General features: G+C 41.5%; 1 non-coding gene across 1 annotated transcript; it reads left to right on the forward strand.

The window, feature by feature from the left end:
- Nucleotides 1–3,376: 3,376 nt before the first annotated feature.
- On the forward strand, nt 3,377–3,482 carry LOC143622138 (small nucleolar RNA R71). The gene has a single exon (XR_013151637.1). It is a non-coding gene; the product is annotated as a small nucleolar RNA R71 (small nucleolar RNA).
- Nucleotides 3,483–22,490: the final 19,008 nt, after the last annotated feature.

The following is a 22,490-nucleotide window of genomic DNA, read 5'->3' on the forward strand; positions in this document are numbered from 1 at the left end:
GAACTAGCCATCAAGGCTCAGGATACCAAAGACATAACCAAGATCTCAAGTAACAGTTTACTTAATGCTAATTTATGTACTAACCGTGGATCTATGCAGGATAAGGGAATATTCCTTGAAATAGCAAAGGAATTACAAAATGAAGGATATGATTTCCAATATCCCCGGGATAATCCGTCCCATAGCTAAAGTTCTGATAAGCAATCACAAATTATCCAGGTTCACTTGGCCTATATGCGACGTGGAGATTCCTAGGAAATTCCAGACGCCTAGCATGAAACTGTACGATGGCACTACGGATCCTGAGGAACACGTAGCTCAATACAGAGAGAGGATGGAGGTTAACCCTATCCCTGCTGAAATCAAAGAAGCCTGTCTATGTAAGGGATTTGGTTCAACACTAACGGGGCCAGCCCTCAAATGGTTATTAAGTATTCCTTCCAATACTATTACTTTATTTGCTCATTTGATAGACTTGTTTAATAATCAATTTTCTTGTAGTAGATCCTTTGAGAAAATGACAGGTGATTTATATAGAATTGTTCAGCATAACAATGAATCCTTAAGGGATTACATAATCAGATTTAGCAGGGAAGCTTTGGAAATCCCCAACCTTGACATGCCAGCTGCTGTCGAAGCCTTCAAGGATGGACTAAGGACGGATTCTCCTTTCTATGACGACCTTGTCATGACTCCATGCAGGAATTTTGATGAAGTCAGAAACAGGGCATTAAGATACATTTGGCTAGAGGATGACAAGAAGGCTCATGGAAGCTTGGTTACCCCGAAGTATGAGTCTACCAACAGAAAGTCAGACACTCCACAGAAGTTTTCTAGGCCAAAGCCTTATTCCAAGCTTGGTTTAAAAAAGCGCGCCTGAGGCGAGCCGAGGCGAGAGGCGACCTAAGGCGAGGGCCTCTTCACTTTAGGCTAGTCAAGGCGATCAATGTTCAAAAGGCGAGCTTATTAGGCAAAAAGCGACCTAAAAGTGAAGGTGAGGCGCTCGCCTTTCACACACAAGTGGTTTTTAAGCATCTAAATGTTGTACATTATGCTTTTTAGGTTGTATGTGTAGGTAGTTTATATACTAAATCATATATAATGCTTAAATATAGCTACATCATGAGTCAAGATGCTAAAAACTCATGATATATACATATATAAAAATTATATAAATGCGTTCGCCTCGAGTACGAAAAGCTCTTGCTTTTGCGCCTCACGCTTCACGCTTCTGTTTTAAATCTCGTCGCTTTTCTTCACCTCTCACTTTTTAAAACCAAGATTCCAAGCAGGATAATCCCAGGATAAATGCTGTGGAAGAAGACGAAGATGATGAAGAATATCCTAAAATATCCGAATATTGTTTTAACATTGATATTGGTGGTGTGATATGTGCCATGCAGGATTTAGATGACAAGGCTAGATGGCCCAAGAAAAACGAAAAACCCGGATCAAGCAAAGATAAGTCCAAATGGTGTGCATTCCATGAAGACTTTGGCCATCGCACTAAAGATTGCATAGCACTTCGGAAAGAAACCGGATACCTTCTCAGCAAAGGATACCTGAAGGAACTGTTTAGAAGAAACAAGAACAAGAGTCAAGATCCTGTCAAGATACCTGAAAGGGCACCTTCTCCACCACCCGGAGCTAAGGTTGTATCCTTCATCTAAGGAGGATCTGACATTTGTGGAACATCGTATTAAGCAGCTAAGAAGCGTTCCAAAGAAACGAAGATGGACAACGGAGAAAGACCTCTCCAAACTTCCACATTAAAAACTCAAAGAATCATATCCTTCGATGATGAGGATAGATGTGACCTTGTGGATCCCAACCATGATGGTTTGGTAATTACTTTATGTATAGCTAACTATTTTGTGTGCAGGATACTCGTTGATGGAGGAAGCTCTGTAAACATTATCCAGATGGATGCCTTGAAGAAAATGGATATCCCGTAAACAGAGATTATCCCAAAATCCTCAGTCCTTGTAGGATTCAGCGGCAACACCAAGGATACGTTAGGAGAAATCAAACTTCCAATATATATTGAAGGAACCAACTCCCTACAAAAGTTGTGTTATTGACTCATTGTCTTGTTGTAATGTGATATTAGGCAGGCCCTGGATCCACAGCATGAAGGCAGTACCCTCAATTTATCAACAATGTGTGAAACTTCTAAGTCCATAGGGAGTCATCAAGATTGAAAGCGATCAGCAAGATGCCAAGGAATGCTATGCTTCATCAATGAAGTGGACTACGAAGCCCACTCAGGCATAGCAATTACAGAAGCAACCAGGGAAGGTCCTGCAGGCTAGAGACCAAGAAGTGAAGGAAGTATCCCTGGATCCTCAGGATACCGAGATCAAAGTATTGTTAAATCAGGTATGCCTGAGGATATCGAACAAGGATTGATATCCTTCTTAAAGAAAAGAGCCTCCACATTCGTCTGGAAACATGAAAATATGACAGGTATCTCTAAATCCATAATTACTCATAAAGTTGGTATAGATAAATCTTTCAAGCCGGTACATCAAAAGCGAAGGAAGTTTGCTCCTGAGAGAAACGTTATCATACAAGAAGAAGTGCAGAAGCTGCTCAAGACCAAAATGATAAGAGAGGTCCATTATCCTAGATGGTTGGCCAATCTAGTTGTAGTCCAGAAGAAGAACGGAAAACGGAGAGTGTGTGTGGACTTCACAGACCTGAATAAGGCCTGTCCAAAAGACCCATTTCCACTCCCACACATTGACTCAATGGTGGATGCAACTGCTGGCCACGAACTGCTAACCTTCATGGATGCATCCTCAAGATTTCAACAAATTCAAATGGAGCCTTCAGATCAAGAAGACACAGCCTTCATGAATCCCACAGGTATATACCGTTATACTGCAATGCCTTTTGGACTAAAAAATGCAGGTACAACATACCAGAGGCTAGTTAACATGATGTTCAAAGACCAACTGGGGGACATGATGGAAGTCTACATAGACGACATGGTGGTAAAGTCAAAGAAGGCCGAGGATCATCTCAAAGACTTAGAAACAGCATTTGATATCCTAGATGAATACAACATGAAGTTGAATCCAGCCAAGTGTCACTTTGGGGTTAAAGCAGGAAAATTCCTTGGATACATGGTCACCAAGAGAGGAATAGAAGCAAGCCCTGAGCAGATCAAGGCCATCCAAGATATCAAATCACCAAGAAACGTCAAAGATGTCCAAAGATTGACCGGAAAAATAGCTGCTCTCAACAGATTCATCACAAGGTCTTCAGGGAAGTGTAAAGACTTCTATGATATCCTGAGGAAGAATCAAAAGTTCGAATGGGGATAAAAGCAAGAAAGAGCATTGGTATCCCTGAAAGAATACGTATCCTCTTCAAACCGTGATGAGGGCATTTTCTCAAAAAGCCCTTGAACCTCTCCCATGCAGCATGAAGTGACTCATCATCATCAACACGAAAACCAGTGATTTTTGCCCGATATCTTGCAGTTTTATCGGGTGGGAAGTACTGAAGAAGAAACTGCTCAACCAATTGGTTCCAAGTGATGCTGGAACCGGAATGGAGTGCCTCTAACCACTCCAAGGTAGCCTCGCGAAGTGAGAACAGAAAAAGTCAGAGTCTCACGGCATCGTTCATACACCACTGAATTTTGAATGTCACACATAATCGAAGGAAATGTGCAACATGAGAATGAAGGTCCTCGTTCGAGAGGCCATGGAAAGAAACGGAATTTTCGACCATATGAATAATACCCGACTTGATCTCGAAACTCATGGTAATCTCGGGCTCCCTAACACCGATGCCATAGCCATCAAGGAACGGTGTGGCGAAGTCATCCATGCGACCTTGATTGTTCGGAACCGCCATCTCTTCTACTTCGGGATTCGCGTCCTCCTCTACAACTTCGTTTTCAAAGACCTCGGCAATCTCGCGTGCTCTCCTCCTCAAACCTTCTCGAAGATGTCGCTCGGGTTCGGAAAGGGGGGAAACAAGATCAGGACCGGGTGTAGTGGACATGCATCACCCGAAAGAAATGCGGAATGGAAACAAACAAGACACGGAAAACTACCTAAAAATATAACTAATAAAATAAACTAAAACAAGATGAATAAAAATGAAATAGACTAAAATAACATAGAGCAAAAATATCAACAAGGCAAGTCAATTACTCGTATCGTTTTCAAAAGTAAAACACCGTGTCCTTAGCAACTGCGCCAAAAACTTGACGTGTGCGAATATATATATAAATTTAAATAAAAGTTTCACACAGATCGGGTTTTAAAAATGGTTTTCACCAACAACCAAACCACACACGAAAGGCAAGTGTACCTATCGTTTGTAGCAAAGTATCGGTAAGAACCGAGTGTCAATCCATGGACACGGCGAACTTTTGATAATAAATCTTTGTAATTAATTTAAACAAACAAGCCATCAAATTGATTTTTCAAATTACTAAACTAACATATAACAATAACAAAGCAAATAAAATACAACTAACAATCAATCCAAACAAGGGTACTTAGACTATGCATCCACTTAAACTTAGTGACAAAATGACAATGATAATGGCAAACATCATGTATTAAGCATCAATATCAAATTCCAATCAAGGCAACCTAATACTAACAACACAACATCATGATGGGTGTTTTTCAAGATAATAACCATAGATTAGTAAGTTTATCAAAACTACCTAATCTCATAATTAAAGGAAAGCTAGCATGAAAACAACAAACTAACCACCTAAAATCATGTAAAATAGACAAGCTCAAGAACACTAGTTAAACACATGAATCTTTTAAATTAGCAAAATATAAACTAAGGATTATGGCCTTAATCTCTAGCAAACATCAACCAACTCAAATAATCATGTTATCACCATACAATTTTCCAATATCAAGTGATAGGTTTCATGCTTTTAAAAGTTCATAACCAAGTTAATTTCCACTAGTCATTCCTAACTTAGTGATATAAACAAAGTGTGCATACACAAACTAAGTTCATAAACAAATACTCAACACATAGTTTTCCAACATATTATGGCTAAGCATCTATCAAACTAACAAGACTATAATTAAAACAAGCATTCAACCATTAAACTCTATTCAAGAACATGTCACCAATTTGCCAAAATCATGCATAGATAAATATCACATAAGTAAAAGTTTCAACATAATCTAAGTAACAAAAGTATTAGCCCATAATGCTTGATACAACAAACAAAATCAAAGTAGTCTTACAAAGCATTGTTAAGAACAAGAAATTGCAAACTAAGATGAATGATGATTGCTACTTGCAAGGATGATCACACAAGATGAAAGCCTTGAATTCTCTCTAGAACAGACAAAATAAATTTCCAGCAATTTCAGAGAATTCCCCTAAGGCTCCACACTTGAAATGAGGATAATGAAGGTGTATTTATGCATTCTGGAAGTCTGGCACAGGCAGGTGCACTGGCACGCACGACCGTGCCTATATGTGGAAAGTCAACCATTGGCTTTAATCTAACCAAAAAGTCAGATTTCTCTGTTCGGGCACGGGCGTGCACGTGCTGGTTGTTTTGACTTTTCTCAGCATTAGATCATGCACTGGCTTGCACTGACACATTTCCTGGTTGGCACGGTCACATGCACGGGCTGGCATGGGCGTGCAGGTCTGGCAGATTGATGTTTTTGCCTCCGAAACGCCATCTTTTCATGTTTTCTTTGTCGGGCGGGCGCCCGGACCAACTTTTGTGAAAGTTGGGGAATCAAGATGGTGACTTCAACACTAGTACATCCTCAAGCTAATGGTCAAGCAGATTCTAGTAACAAGATCATCATCAACAATTTGAAGAAGAAATTGGGATCCAAGAAGGGAAAATGGGCTGAAGAACTACCATTCGTTCTTTGGGCTGATAGAACCACTTCAAAAAATGCAACGGGTCAAACACCCTTCTCTTTGGTGTTTAGGGCCTAAGCTATTATCCCTACCAAGATGGTGATCCCCACAGCAAGAACCAGCATCCAAGATACTGAGTCCAATAACCAAAGCCTTATTGAAGACCTAGACACTATTGATGAACTCAGGGACCTTTCCAAAATCAGAATGGCAGCCTATCAGCAAAGAATAGCCAAGTCATACAACAAAAACATTTGAATTCGAAGATTCCAAGTAGGAGACATGGTGTTAAGAAAGGCGTTCCAGAATACCACTAACCCAGCAGATGGAAAGCTAACTCCAAAGTGGGAAGGCCCTTACTTGATTGATTCTAAAGCAGGTAAAGGGGCTTACAGGCTAATCACTATGGAAGTGTTCCTATTCCAAGAGCTTGGAATGCTATCTATCTTAAGGCATATTTTTGTTAGTATCCTTAACTGGTACGTTCATATCCTCAACATCTTAGGATAAAGGTATGTTCCCTGATCTACTTTTACATTGTTTCATATTTAAACTTTATTACCTCTTTATTAAGTTTACTGACTTAAGCATCGGAGGGGTGTTAGCCAGGCTAACACCCACCCCTCATCAAGAGTTTAGTGTTTTGCAGTTATCCTAAGGATACGTTATCTTTACAACAGTTAGAGGCTGATCACCTCTCACACAAATATGATATCCCTGATATCTACTAAGGTTTAAAGTTCTTCACCTTTCTAACGAACACCTGGAGCGCACGAATATGATATCCCTGATATCCTCTAAGGTTTAAAGGTCTTCACCTTTCTAACGCCGCCTGGAGCGCACGATGATTCAGGTATAGTTTGAGGCAGGCGGACCAGACCAGCTGATAATCCGTTTGTTGTTGGCTATATACCGAATCCTTAAGATAAGTGGCAGACGTTTCACACATATGGTTTATAACATTTTCATGTTATCTAAAGTTTTGGAATTTTCATGTCCACACGTTTGGGACTTTCCCCAGTTTTATCTAAGGTTTAGACATCTTCATGTCTCTCAAGTAAAGGCCTTGTCGCCAGCAAAGAGGCTTTATCGCCAGTAAAAAGGCTTTATCGCCAGTAAATGGGCTTTATTGCTAGAATTATCTCACTTTGTTTTATCAGGTCGGAGTTCGGCCAAGTCGTCATGGGTAAAGATGTTACTAAGTTGTTTTTAAAATTCCAAAAGCATAGCATGTAACAAGATCAACAAGTGGGGACATCACATGTAAGCTTATTAGATTTGTAAATCTACCGATAAAGGTACTCTTTACACTCAATCTTATTTATATTTCAAAGATATGATCTTTTGGTTTAATTGTGACAATTCACACAAGGCATACGGATATGTTATCTTTAAGATATTTTATACATAATAAGTCTTAAATACATGTTTCCTAAAATTATATAATCTTTAAGATATTTTATGTTCATGACACATTATCCTCAAGGTGATTTATTAAAAATCCTATAGATAAATTTTATGGAGATATAATCTTTAAAATATACAAGAAGTGTATTTTCAGGATACGTTATCCTCGAGATATTTTATTTCAGAAAATTAAAAATATTTCACAAACATATCAAAGCTTATTCTAAAGAACACAATGCTCAAAGCCAAAAGGTTATATTATTACTAATCATAAGTGCAGGAAAATAAAAAGGCAACACACAGGTTTCGTCTTGAAAAGCCAAGATCCCTCCACCCGTGTATCCTATTATCCTAAGCATAATATTGTTTAAAGACAGAAAAGTAAATTGTTCGACAAACATCACAAATCAACCCATCGTAAACTACAAACACATAAAACTTAATAAATTGGGCTCAAGCTTTTTCTTTACCGCCATCACTACCCAATTGATTGGCATCACCGACCGCCTTCACCGCATCCTTGATCGCCACCTCCATAGCCTCCTCCGCTCTCCGCTCCACTCGGACCAGCCTCCTCCACACTCTCGCCATTGAACTCGGCCAAGACTCTCTCCCAAGCAGCCACATCCCAAAAGGGAGTATCCAGAAACGCATCTTTTGCTTCCTTAGCCATCCTAAGCCGGGACTGGAATATGGAGACAGTAGCCAACTTCTTCGCCCCTTCTGTAACCTCTTAAATCTGCACCAAACGATCTGCTGCTTGGTAGATGAGTTCCTTCTTGGCCAGCGCAAGTTCCTGCTTCAAATCCTCAATCTCCTTGGTCTTCTTGTCTAGGAGGTTGGTTTTAGCAGTCAAAATCTTCAACATCTTGGCGATACGAGTATTGGCCTCTAGGTGCTCATGATGGAGATCGTTGAATTTGGAGGATAACAATCCTAGCCCCTGCTCAAATCAAAATATCCTCAGCATACATTATCTACAGGATATAAAGATAAAACATGAAGACATACCTGATTGAAATCAAGATCACATGTCGAAGAGGAGTCGCAGGTATCCTGGGTCTTCCTCTTTTTTGAGGAACAGGAGCGACTACTTGTTAAAGTTCATAACCAAGTTAATTTCCACTAGTCATTCCTAACTTAGTGATATAAACAAAGTGTGCATACACAAACTAAGTTCATAAACAAATACTCAACACATAGTTTTCCAACATGTTATGACTAAGCATCTATCAAACTAACAAGACTATGAATTAAAACAAGCATTCAACCATATTATGGCATGACTGCTTTCGGGTTTAGGCTGGGGAACAGGAGCGACTTCTTTCTTCCTGGTGCTATGGGTAGAGACCATGCTGTCAATGTCGTCCAGAGCAAAGACTGAATCGGATTTACTTATGAATATACATGTCAATATCCTTAATCGTTAAAATTTCCTACTAACATATCAATATCTCTTACCAGACATAACGGAGCCTGCGGATGGCGATGGTTCTTGGAGGCTTGACTGAAAATAAAACGTCCTCTCCTCCTCGTCGATAAGAAAGAAAGAAACGAGCTTGGCCTCAGTCTCTTTGGTGGGAGGGGCAATCTCAAAAAGCTTCAAGGCTTCAAAAAACAAAGCAAAGCATATCAGATGCAAAAAGGTTAGCATACGACTCCAAAATAAGGTATCCTACTTTTGGAAACCCAAAGATAAAAAAGAGTATCAGACTGTGGGAGAGAATCTCTTCTAACAAAGAAGAATTGTCTCTTCCATTGGTCATTATTATGGGTGTTTCTCAGAACAAGCGGGGCTCGGCCGGATTTGGTTTTAAGAAGGTATCTTGAAGATCCATGGCTGCGAAGGTCATACACAGAAACAAGCTCAGAAAGGGTGAAATCAAGAGCATGGTCGACGATTAATCTCTCCAAAACGAACAAGGTCCTCCATACCATGGGCATGGTTTGGGCAAAACTAAGACCAGTTCTGGAAAAGAACTCGGTGGTAAAGGCAGGAAATGGGTAAGAAAAGCCAATTTTAAACGGCAAAAACGGAAAACAAATCCAGGTTTTTGAAACAAGATCAGAAGAAAGGGCGGCATCAAAGGGTCTAAAAACAGTTCCCGGAGGAAAACAACCCCGAGACTGAAGATTAGTAATGTCGGTATTGCCAAAAATACATATCTCACTCGCAGGACTAGGAAGGAGATTTTGTGACACCAAATATTCAACACCAGAGTTATGAAGTTTTGGACTCATGATTGGAGAAGATGAAGATCAAGAGAAATAAGAAAAGATTAAATTACCTATGTAGACGGCTAAATGAATTGGGAATATTTATCTTGGATAAATAAAGATGTTCAAGGGTCACGGATGATTGACACGTGCAACGAGATCTTCCACACATACAAAAATTCAAAATTCAAAAATTTTACAGCTGTAACCCATATCCACAACTGTTAAATTTGGAGACAATTGTTAGGGCCCGGATTTTCGGTATCCTCAGCCAGCAGTATGTTCAGGATAACTTCAAGATATGGTATCGTCCGAAGTAACAGGTATCCTAAATATATTGTATAATTTAACAATTCGTTCGCTACTTTCCTTGTTTAAACAGGTCAAAGGACGTTGCCATAATCTCCCGGAGACTCGGACTTGCAGTTATTAGCGCGTGATTAGAAAGGAAATGTGGTAATTAACGGCTAACTAGAATGAGTCAATCATTTCTATAATTATAGGCCTTATTGTTAGGTTTATTTTTGTTAAAAATAGAGCAATAAACTCAGATCATAACACACATTCTAGACACACGAGACTTACTAGTACTCGCATTCTCTGTAATCACGATCGAGTTTTAGCTCTACACTTGTAACCACTTTTTGTTATTAATAAACCGGTGGTGATAGTTTTCACCACCCTGGGTTTTTTCTTGTTATCCTCAGGATAACGAGTTTGTTTCTCGTAACAAATCTCTGTGTTCTAGCACTTTTACGTTCATTTCAAGCAAGCATTGAGTCCCATTCACTAATTTGGTTACGAAATCACCTTTGTCAATTTTTGACCAAAACAGCTTACTGATACCAACCTGTCACACCCCGACTTAGGGCCTAGGCGTGACACCCGTAGTTGGTACCTGTTTTGAAAATATATCAGAGTTGCGGGTTATTAGCGGAAGTCTTAGATTATAATAAAATATTAATATATTTTGAAAATCTCTTGGATAATAAATATCCAAGTATTTGGTTTATAAACCTTTGTTTATTCTTGTTTACCATATTTTATTTATTTAAAACTGAGCCATTTCTACCCGCGAGCATCTAACTTCAAGAGTGACTCTTATTCCTCTTGCTATATGTGCTATACTTGTTTTCCTGTAATGATGGGGGAAAATACGTCAGCGGTATGCTGGTGAATCGTTGACTTTGAAAAAATTTGACTGACAAGATAGTTTTGGAACAAACTCAGCAGAAACTTCTCTTATTTCTGGGAACTTGTGCCACTGCCATACACACACAATTATGGTTCTCCAATAACTGATGCCCATTGGAGAACTTTCGTTATGTCTGTTAGCCTGCAGCCATGTAGCCTTGATTGAAAGGTTAGCAGATATATTCAGACACATGTGTACTCGGTCTGATTTGTTTTTATTATCTACCTTGTGACTTAGGGATCACGTAATCCCTTAAAACGTAGAGATCACGTGATCTCATATTTGACTGACTGTTTAAGATAACCTGTTTATCTTAATGACTGACTGAAAAAGGTTTAACGTGTTCACCTGTGATTGTGATTGTCTTTTCTGAATGATGTGGTGATCTCGTTTGAAAACCTTTGTGAATGAATGATGATTGATCTATAATAAAATATGTTTATATAAATACCCGGATCGTCTCTTGATCCAGCTACAACCTTTAGTCTGGTTTTGATAGCTTTAAACCTTGACTGATCATTTGTTTGAATAAAATATTTAGACCCGTAGTCTTTTCATTTGTTTACAAATCATGTGTTAAGTTTCTTCTTCATGAAGAAACATCTATTGATAGGTTTCTTCTTCAAGAAGAAACATTGAATAACTATAACCCTGACATGTAAAATCTTACGTTTCTTAGTTGTGAAGAAACTACTATATCTGCTTGTATGTAACAGCTTATGTTTCTTAATTATGAAGAAACATTATTTTAATTATAACCTTTGCAAGTATAAAGCTTTTTGTAAATATACTTATGATCAAGGTTTGGGCTATACCCCTTACTATGGTCTAAGCCATATAATATAATAATAATAAAATAATATTAGGCAGAACCCCTACCTTACGCGGGTATTTGGAGTTTGTTGGCTTATGATTGATCGAGCAGCACTCCTACTCTATTTCGCGTTCTAGAGCTTAAACCGTCAGAGCTTCGGGGTTTGGCACGTTCCACAAGACCGGCACGTAAATCGAGACTAAGTGTGTGAAATGTGTCTGGTTTGGTGTGAGAATGGAATGCCGGATCCCTTCTCTTTTATAGCTGATTTTGGGAACCATCACGTAGCGCGATGGTCCCTTCTATTTGGGCGTAGCGTAGCGCGATGTTAGGTTTTGACGCGTGGCATGCTGACTCAGCCCTAGCATCAACCACGTGTCCCCTGTCGTGACACGTGTCTGGTGACTCATACAACCCCATAGCGTAGTGCGATTGTGTTGTTTCTGGGCTCATCGCGTAGCACGATGGGTCCTGGAATCAGATTTTCATTTTTGGTCCTTCTTCTTTGATAACTTGCCACTTCTTGATCATACTTTCATTTTCCAAAAATACTAAAGTGGCACTTATGCGGCTCGCGGCGATGCAAAGTGCGCCATCAAAACGCCACATTACGGCCAACGCCCGAGTCCGAGTTCGTGTCCATGCGCGTGCGCATCGGGTGCTTCGCACCCTCCGTTAGAACTATGGAGAGTGGTTAGCCACATTAAAACATTTCTATGTAAACTTTCTTCCTTATAAAGAGCTTCCATTTCTTTTCTTGTTTCCATGTGGGATGAAAGTTATCTTCCTTATTTATACTCATGTGGAATGCTTCCATTTTCTTCCGTCTTTCTATGTGGGATGGAATTTTTCTCATTTCCTTAACATGAGATATCTAAATTTTCTTATCTCATTTTTCCCTTTACTTATCTTAAAAATATTTTTAATCCTTCAACTTTCAAAGTTGACATTTTTAGTCCAAAATAATTATGGGATTTTCTAGGATGTTACAATATATATATATACACACACATATATATATTGGATAGCACTCCGGGCTATGCTTCTTCTTCAACACAAAAGGTCAAAATAAAAGAGAGAACAAAAAACCTTGCAACTTCGATTTGCCAAAAAAAATCAAAAGCAACCGACCGGAACAATTTTACGCGCACTATGTATCCCGCCACTTCGTTGAGTCGGTCATGGTGGAGGTTTCAGGTGCGGCACCGCGGTGGTGTTGAGCGGCGGCTACGACTATTTTAGGGTTTAGGTTGGTTCAAGTAGCGGGATACCCGCTCTGATACCATAAAGAATTCTATAGGTTTTATTTCTTGATATCTCAACATAAACCAAAATACTCAAAGGGAATAAATACAAAACAAATAATTATCTCTTTCTATATCATGTATGCCATAAATTAATAAAGTAGTTTATGAATATTGATGCTTCTATTATCGTTTTTATTATTTTTCAATCAACCCGGATGTTCTTTTTCTTAGTCTTTTATGTGAGAAGATATGTATGTGACAAATTCATTTTGTATGCCACAAGATGTTTCTTATTTAACAGAGGTACCATCACAATGTAAAAGTTTACATTGACGTGCCGTTATAGAGAAAACTCGTACATTAATGCTTTAACCACCATCACATCATCAAGTTCCGGAGGCAACCCATCAACTGTGGTAAAATTCCTGGAGTCAGGCAGTGACGGATTCATGATTTCTTTCAATGGGTGTGTTGTTTTAAGATGCTCGAAATTTAAAGAGTCGGATATAAAAAAAGTTCATGTCTGTTCAACTGTACTTTTAATCAAGTAATGTTCATCACATAAAAAAATACGGTACAATAATAGAAAAAATTCAAACTCTAGTCATTTCCTCTCATAAACATAGATGGTATCTGGACAATCTATGTATATGCACATATCTTTGTTATTTCAAAGATATCTGTAAAAGCTTGTTAAAACTAAAATACTAACTAATTAAAAAGAATCACATGATTGTTTACGTGGTAATTTTCTTTTGAATTTTATAATAATTTAAAATGCTATTATAACCAGCTCCAGAACCATTTTAGAAGGAACAATAGTGAGTCAGTCACCAATATCAAACCCCGCTTAAACCATGGTTAAAAATGAAATTAAAATATTAAAAAGCTGTAAGAAAAAAAAAAGAATCAAAAGTGGAACATCCAGATTAACAACCAATGCCTTTGCCACTCCACTTTTTTAGTTTGTTTAGTGGGTGCACTTCAATTTTAAAAGGGGTTGCACTCTAGATTTTATATATAGTATTACACTACAGTGTCGAAATTCAAAGGGTTTTTCGTGCATCCTGACCATCAATGTAAATCCGTTCATTGAGTCAGGATCGAACCTATGACCTCAAAGGCCCCATGCTTTGTTGTATCAAGTTTCATTAATTATTTTATATATGATTATTAAATAAACTTGAAAATGTATAACAAAAAGATAGAAGGAAAAGAATAGAAGTTTGGTGATTGTAAAAGCATCCATGATTATTATCAAATGTGTCTAGAGAGGATGAATGAGGTTTGAAGTTTTGTAGCTAACTCTACTTGCAGCTTGCCACTCCTAACCTGGCCCCACCACCTTTCTTTTCATGTCTGGGTGGTTTGAATGTGTCCAACATTAACAAAATCAAAGGATAGGGCAAATATTAATTAAGTGAACAAACAATTGAAATCTAGGGTTTGTCTTGTTTTTTTCTTTTTATTGCTCACCATATCCATAGCAAAAACTTATCTATACCCTCCTGTAACCTTGTACTCATGCATAAGATATAATCTAGGGTTGCTTACGAGCAAAGCCAAGTTAGTTTAGCTCATCCTGGTTATTAAGACTAAATGCCTTTTAAGAGAATTATAAAATTTAAAATGTTCGTGTTAATTCAAACTACCCAATCGAGCAAGCCAACCTTGGCTCGAGCTCGGCTAATTTACAGATTAAGCCATTTTTATGTTTTTTTCTGATCAAACATCGAGCTGCATATTAACGATACATTGGTTCCCGCTCTAGAGCTTGAATAACAAGTCAAGTTACTATTTATAGATAATATTTCATAGTTATTAACTTCCTTTTATGTTGTATATCTATTCCTAGAATTATCGGATTGCTCCTTGTATATATGCATGCTTTGTAATATGAGAAAAGTAATTCGGTTGACCATCTCTTAATAGGTATCAGCCAGGACACAAAGCTAACCCTATTTCCATCTACCAAAATACAGCCAGCCGCCACCCCTGTTCTATCTTTCTTCTTTGGCATCGGACACAATATTTTTTTCGCTACATCCATGGCTACTCAAACGTTACTCAAACGTCCATGCACTCCTCTCAGATTGGTTCAATACCCACCTCTAACCTTCACCAACCCACCACCGCTTTTTCTGCTCATACTCGCCCCACACACAAACATTGGCAAAATCGCAACACATCTACACACGCTGGCCCACTACCCACTCGTCAAACACCTTCGGCCTCCGACCAATATACCACCGATAGTCGTCCATTCTTGGGAAAATGTCAATTTTGCTTCGCCAAAGGTCATTCACTTACGTCTTGTTTTGCTTTCAATAAGATGTACCCACAGATTAGGCTACCTCCCTTACCTAAAGGGCCACAAAATACTTCCCTCTAGTCACACGTAATGCAAGTTCCAAGCATTAATACAAATGACAACCGGCCATGGCTTTGTGATAGTGGTGCTTCTCATCACATCACGAACAATCTCAATGCTTTGTCACATCACACTCCATATGATGGTACTCAAGAACTCGTCATTGGTGATGGTTCGTCCCTCAATATTACTCATGTCGGCTCTTTAACACTTCATTTTGATACCGTATCGTTAGTTTTACACAATGTTTTATGTGTTCCGTCCATATCTCGAAATCTTATCCATTTCTCGTTTATGTCTTGACAACAATATACTAGTTCAATTTTTTTCTCTTAATTTTATCATCAAGGATTGCCACTCCCAACTCCCCCTCCTTCGGGGAACCACTAAACATGGGATATACGAGCTACGTCCGAAATCACCACCTAATGTCTTTTATGTTCAGAAAAATAAGTCCTTTTTGTGGCATCATTGGGTTGGACACCCGCATTCACAAGTACTACAACATTTTTCTTCACTTATTTCGTCTATTTCTTATTCTAATGACTCGTGTAATTCTTGCTGCATTAACAAAAGTCACAAACTTCCTTTTCATATTTCGTCCTTCACTTCCAACGCACCATTACAAATTTTATTTTCGGATGTGTGGTCTTCTCCCGTCATGTCTTATGATGGCTACAGATATTATATAATTTTTTTAGATCATTATACAAAATACACTTGGATTTATCCTATTAAGAAGAAATCCGATTCTCTTAATGTATTCATTAGCTTCCAACGTCTAGTTGAAAATTATTTTCAATGTAAAATTAAAAAATTATTTTCCGATAATGGAGGCGAATACATCAAACTTGCTTCTCATCTTGCATCTTGTGGAATCTCTTACCTCACCTCTCCACCACATACACCTGAACACAACGGCTACGCCGAATGTCGACACCGCCACATTGTCGAAACGGGTCTTGCTCTTTTATGTCATGCGAAAATGCCTCTCCATTTTTGGCCTTTTGCGGTTACTATCGCCACTTACCTAATAAATCGTCTTCCTACCTCAACTCTAAAAAATGATTCTCCTTATTTTCGCTTATTTCGTAAATTACCGAACTATGATAAACTTCGTAGCTTTGGTTGCCTATCCTGCCCTTGGCTCCGTCCATATTCCTCACACAAACTTCAACCTAAATCCAAACCGTGTATATTTGTTGGATATTCATCCACTCAAAGTGCTTATTATCTCCTAGACCTTCAAACCAATAAAGTTTATATTTCCCGCCACGTACACTTTGTAGAAACTCATTTTCCTTATGAAGTTCTATCCCAATCCTCAACTCCCCCACCACCTAATCCGGATGATTGGATTCCACTTTCTGTTAACATACATCCTGTTACACAATCCATAAATGTAACTAGTTCCAGTCACTTCTTGCCAGCTTTACGCACCCAACACGCATCGCCCGAAGAATGAACTAGTTCCAGTCACTTCTTCATGGCCATTTCAGAAGTGGGCCATCGATGTGACAGGCCCATTTCCTACAGCAGCAGGAAATGTTCAGTTCCTAGTGGTAGCCATCGACTACTTCACCAAGTGGATAGAAGCAAAACCTTTAGCCCAAACAACCGCGAAACATATCAAAAAATTTATTTGGGAATTTATTATTTGTCGTTTTGGACTTCCACAGAATTTGGTGAGCGATAACGGCACCAACTTTGCTGACAAGAAGCTACAACAGTGGCTAAAAGAACTTCAAATCACCCACACCTTTACCTCAGTGGCACACCCGCAAGGTAATGGTGAGGTAGAAAGAGCAAATAAGAGCATCGTCGAAGGCATCAAGAAGAGACTATTGGAACACAGATCCGGCTGGGTGGACGAGCTTCCGCACGTCCTTTGGGCAAACAGAACGCTAAAGAAGGCCAGTACGGGAGAAACCCCGTTCAGCCTCACTTATGGCACTGAAGCCATGGTCCCGGTCGAAATTGGTCTACCCTCACCAAGGGTCTTGATTCAGCCAGAAGACAATGATGCGGAAAGACGGTTGGATCTTATGCTAACCGAGGAACGCAGAGACTTAGCCGCAGTGCGTGAAGAGAACTACAAACGACAAATGCAAAAGTACTACAACACGCGGGTAAAACTCTGCAACTTCAATATAGGAGACTACATACTGCGTAACAACGAGGCTTCAAACCAAGAGCGCCCGGGAAAGCTGGCCCCGGTCTGGGAAGGGCCATACATTATCAAAGAAGTCCTGGGAAAGGGCGCATACCGGCTCGAAAGGCTCGATGGCACTCCCATCCCAAGAACATGGAATGGAGCTCAATTACGCAAATGTTATATGTAGATCAATTCCAAAACTTGTAAAGAAAAGGCCTAGAGCCACTTCTAATGGAAATGATTCTCCTTTCATAATGTGTTTACCTTTATACTTATGAACATCCCACTGGTGCCGGTATTCACCGCATAAACGGGAAGAAGTAAGTCGTTACGTGTGGAAGGCGGCAAAACCCGCATAAACACAACGTTAAAAATAAGGGAAACCTACACGCAGGTCAGATGTAAGTAAAGTTTAGCCATCCTTGTAAGTGCAAGTGACGGTCTTACCCGCACAATCACGAACAAGGAAGCAAAACTTCAACCTATCATCTACCACGTTCAAAGGTTATCCTAAAAAAAAAAAAAAAAAAAAAAAAAAAAAAAGATAAGGAAAACCTACACGCAGGTCAGATATGGGTAAAGTTTAGCCATCCTACTAAGTGCAAGTGACGGTCATACCCGCACAATCACGAAAGAGGAAGCAAAACTTCACACCTATTATCTACCACGTTCAAAGGTTAACTTATCCTCAAAGATGAGGAAAACCTACACGCAGGTCAGATATGGGTAAAGTTTAGCCATCCTACTAAGTGCAAGTGACGGTCATACCCGCACAATCACGAAAGAGGAAGCAAAACTTCACACCTATTATCTACCACGTTCAAAGGTTAACTTATCCTCAAAGATGAGGAAAACCTACACGCAGGTCAGATATGGGTAAAGTTTAGCCATCCTACTAAGTGCAAGTGACGGTCATACCCGCACAATCACGAAAGAGGAAGCAAAACTTCACACCTATTATCTACCACGTTCAAAGGTTAACTTATCCTCAAAGATGAGGAAAACCTACACGCAGGTCAGATGGTAAAGTTTAGCCATCCTACTACGTGCAAGTGACGGTCCTACCCGCACAATCACGGAAGAGGAAGCAAAACTTCACACCTATCTACCACGTTCAAAGGTTAACTTATTCTAAACACTTGGAAAATTGCTAATTTAAACTAAAGTAAGTCATATAACGTTTATAAAGCAAGGAATCCAATGAAACAAGCGGTCTTAGCCGCACAAAGATTTACATTTCATAAATATTCGTTACAAGAATGGCCGGGTAACTACCCGCCTACAAGAAAGTAAATCTATACAAACTAAATCTATCCTAGCAGCGGGAAGGGATCTTCAGGATCAGGCTTCAGGGCCACTTCCACTTGGACCAGCGCCGTCAGTAGAGCGTGGCTGTTCAAGGAAAGCCTTAAGGATAGTTAGCCCATCATCAGCAGCAGCAACTTCATTCACCTTCTCCACCACAGGATGCGGGAAGGCAGCATACTGATTCACTGCTTGGTCGTAAATAGCTTCAGTATCCACATTATACAAAGGGAAGTTGGAAGGCGGGACGCCTTTCTCAACGAACCCTAGACCAAGCAGGAAGCCGACCCGTTCCCCATCCTCGTGAGAAGCGTTGAGGGCTGCGCTCATAGCATCGTCGTAAGATGTCTCTGAGAAGACCCGATGCACAACCTACATAAGAAAATATACAAGTGTCAACACCCTGTTTACAAAGAAAAGCGTGAAGACATGAAGATAGACTTACCTGAGACAACGCTTCTCGAAGAAGCCATTCCTTGGCAACCAGAGCCTCTTGGAGGGCAGCTTGAGCTTCGTTACGGGCGCGTTCGGCTTCATTCTTGTTGAGGTTGGCAAGCAACACTTCTTTAGCCGCAGCCTCTTCGACACCCTTTAGCTTACGCTGGGTATGGTCAAGCACCCCCCTCTGGTCCAAGATTTCTTGAAGCTTCTTAGCATCCTCCATCGCCAAGGCATCATTAGCCTGCTGGAGAGCCTCTAATTTGGCTTTAAGTTCTTCATTCTCCACGCGCAGAGGCTCAGCAACAGCTTCAGCCTTGGTGGCCCTCTCGGTTGCGTTCCTCGCAGTTTCCTTAGCCAGCCGAAGCTGTTCATTAACAGCTTGGGCAGCCTTGGAACGGGCCTCGAGTCGTGCCTGAACTTCAACCTCAAGGGCCTTGAAGGCCTTCTCCTTTTCCGCAGCTATAGCGGAAAGCCTTTGGTTCTCCTCTCGGATGGCCCGCGCCTGAGCAACTTCTTTAAGGCGAGCTACTTTTAACTTGTCGTTTTCACGACAAAGCAGCTCGACGCGCGGCTGCATCCGAGCAAGGAGAACCCGAAGCTCATTGGTTAGCCTACCCTCCTGGTAGCTAGCCATGGCTTCCCCCAACGCACCACTAGGAGCAGCGTGACGAGCCCATTCCACGCACTCCACAGGGGTGCGAAGGGTTGTTCCTCGGCGAATGTTCCATCGTGGAACATACACTTCATTGGAATCCGACACTGCAAAAAACAAAAAGCAGTTAGGAAAAGATGATAAAATATATGTAGAAAAATGGGCCAAAAGAACCCTACGCACCTGTAGGGTCAATTACAGGCCGATAGCCGCCGAACCCATCACCTGAACCCAATGGAAATCCATCCAAGAGGTCAGGCAGATGGGAAGGTGGCGGAGAGATGCGAGAAGCCCCACGCGTACCTGATGGACCGGCCGTCGTTGCCGATGACGGGGGCATGGTAGCAACCGCCGTGGTCGCCGCTGCGGTCGCTACCGCAGAATCCGCGGCAACAGTAACCGCCGGCTCTGTGAAGGATGCTGTAAAAATCGCACTCACAGCCGGTGGTGACGTCATCTCGGCTGGAACAGTCGGCTCAAAGGAGTGAGCAACTGAATCAGCGGGAGCAGGCGCAGGCGCCTGGGTCGACGCCTCAGGTAGGCTGACCAAGCCTACCGTCATTGGCGGAGAGGTACTACTCGGCCCTTCACCCTGGAATGCGCCAACATCCACGCCTGCGTAAAGAAGAAAAGTGTTAAAAGACTAAGGATTAAGCTATGAAGATAAAAGCTAAAGGAAAATTGTACTTACGGGTTTTCTTGAGCCTAAAGGTACGGAGAGGCGGGGACGGACCCGATGGAGCCGGCCTCTTCGCGCCGGTCACCGTCGTCTTTTTTGGCTCTCCGGAGGTGACAGTCGCAACCTCCGGAGCAGTGGTCTTATCACCACCGGGATTCCCCGCCACCTCTTCGCTCTCGGTCTCCGAATCAGACCGAGGCGCTGGATCGGCAGTGGAGGCCTTCTCCTTCCCCTTCCCGCCGGCAGCCTTCTTCTTCCGCACCAACGGAGGACCATCTGCGGATTCCTCATCAGAACATACGATTAGAGGAATTCCAGCAGAGGTTTTAGCATTGAGAGGTCGAGGGGCGAAGAGCACCTTACCTGGCCGACGGGCACTGAGGATCTCATGGCCTAGCGGATAGACCTCCACGAACCGATCCGCCGTTTGTTCTAGGATGGGCAACTCGTTCTCGTCTAGAGCGCGAGTACCCATCCGGGCGGGACCGTCAGCCTCCCGCGGATTAAGGAGCGACTGCAGGTCGTTCCCCTCTGAAATAAACAAGAAAAAAGTTAGAAGAAATTCAAAATCAACAAAAGGGAAAAAGGCATACCGTAAGGAACAGAGTTCGAACCGTATTCGAGGACGATCGGAATCTTGCGCGCATCAGCCTCCTTCCACACCCGGCTCATCCCCAGCATCACCATCCCGGACTCCGCAAACCGGTAAACCGGAGATTGGACCCGAGATATCTTGGCAAACCATTCCGCCTCCTGGTAGCTGGAAGCGTGAAGGCTGGGAAGTGCCTGCCCATTCTTGAATTTCATAGCAATGGGGATGGCGCGAGCGGATATGAAGAAAAATTCCCGCTTCCACGAGCGAAGACTGCGCTCGGTCGCGCAGATCTTTAAACCCTTGATTCGGGTTGTCAGGGTGTACCACCCCTGGATGCACCTCCAAGTGTAGAAGGTCATCAGGCGGTCAACGTAGGGCTCAACGCCCAAAATCCGGCACACCCACTCGAAGTGGCGAATCTTGGCGATCGCCATGGGGTGCAACTCGGTCAAATGAACACCATGCCTCTCAAGGACACGGTAAACAAACTTTGTCAATGGGAACCTAAGATTCCCATAGACAAAGAATGCTGCATAAACCCCGATCTTGCCTCGGGGGGCATCGTACACGGTCTGATGGGGTTCAGGAAACTCAGGCTCGAGAGACTCGAGCATGAACTTCCTGACAACATACCGGTACAGATCGCCAGGCAGAGCACACTGGCACTCGCCAGCAGTACTCCTGTCGTCAGCTGTAGAATCGATATCACGAGACATCGTGAAAAGAAGAAAACGATTTCGGGAGAATGCTTGCCTGAAAAGGATAAGTATTCGCCGGAAATCGCAAAGAAGATGAAGAAAAGAGTGAAAGTGTGGATTACAAATAACCCTCTCCCCCTTTATATACTAATCGCAATTAATGCGATGAAATTAATGCGGAAGAGAGAGAAAACGAAGGTGCAATGAAACTATAACACGTGACAAAAAGCAAGCTGGCAACAGCTATTGACTGGACGCATACCATTAATTTCGCGGCCACGCGCCCGAAAAATCGCGCCCACGCGCCTGAAAAAGCATCTGGAATGACCATGTACTGTCACGTCACCATAACTTCCTGCACGTCCTGACACAGTCAGAAGAAACCGTCGCACGACGTTTCAGATATTTGGACTGTTCCTATCTTTCCACCAACTCTTCGAATTTCAAAAATTCAAAATTCAAAAAGATTCAAAAGTGAGCGGGAAAATACCCCTTACCTTGGCAACCAAGTAACCGTAAGACGGGTGCGGGTACAGTGTTAAGGCAAAACCCTTCACATACCTAGCACCCGCAGGGAATTGAAGCCAAGAATAACTTGGCAACCAAGTAACCATCAGACGGGTGCGGGTACAGTGTCAAGGCAAAACCCTTCACATACTTAGCACCCGCAGGGAATTAACGCCAGGAATACCTTGGAAGTAAAGTAACCGTAAGGCGAGTGCGGGTACAGTGTCAAGGCAAAACCCTTCACGTACTTAGCACTCTGCAGGGAATTCAAACCAAGAAGGATCTTCTGGGCCATGCTTGCGGAAACGTGAATAACATTCCCGCACG

The sequence above is a fragment of the Bidens hawaiensis genome, unplaced genomic scaffold (genome assembly GCF_021521415.1).
Source record: "Bidens hawaiensis isolate Kalapana, Puna unplaced genomic scaffold, B.hawaiensis_p1.1 tig00003022_1, whole genome shotgun sequence".
Classification (NCBI taxonomy): domain Eukaryota; kingdom Viridiplantae; phylum Streptophyta; class Magnoliopsida; order Asterales; family Asteraceae; genus Bidens; species Bidens hawaiensis.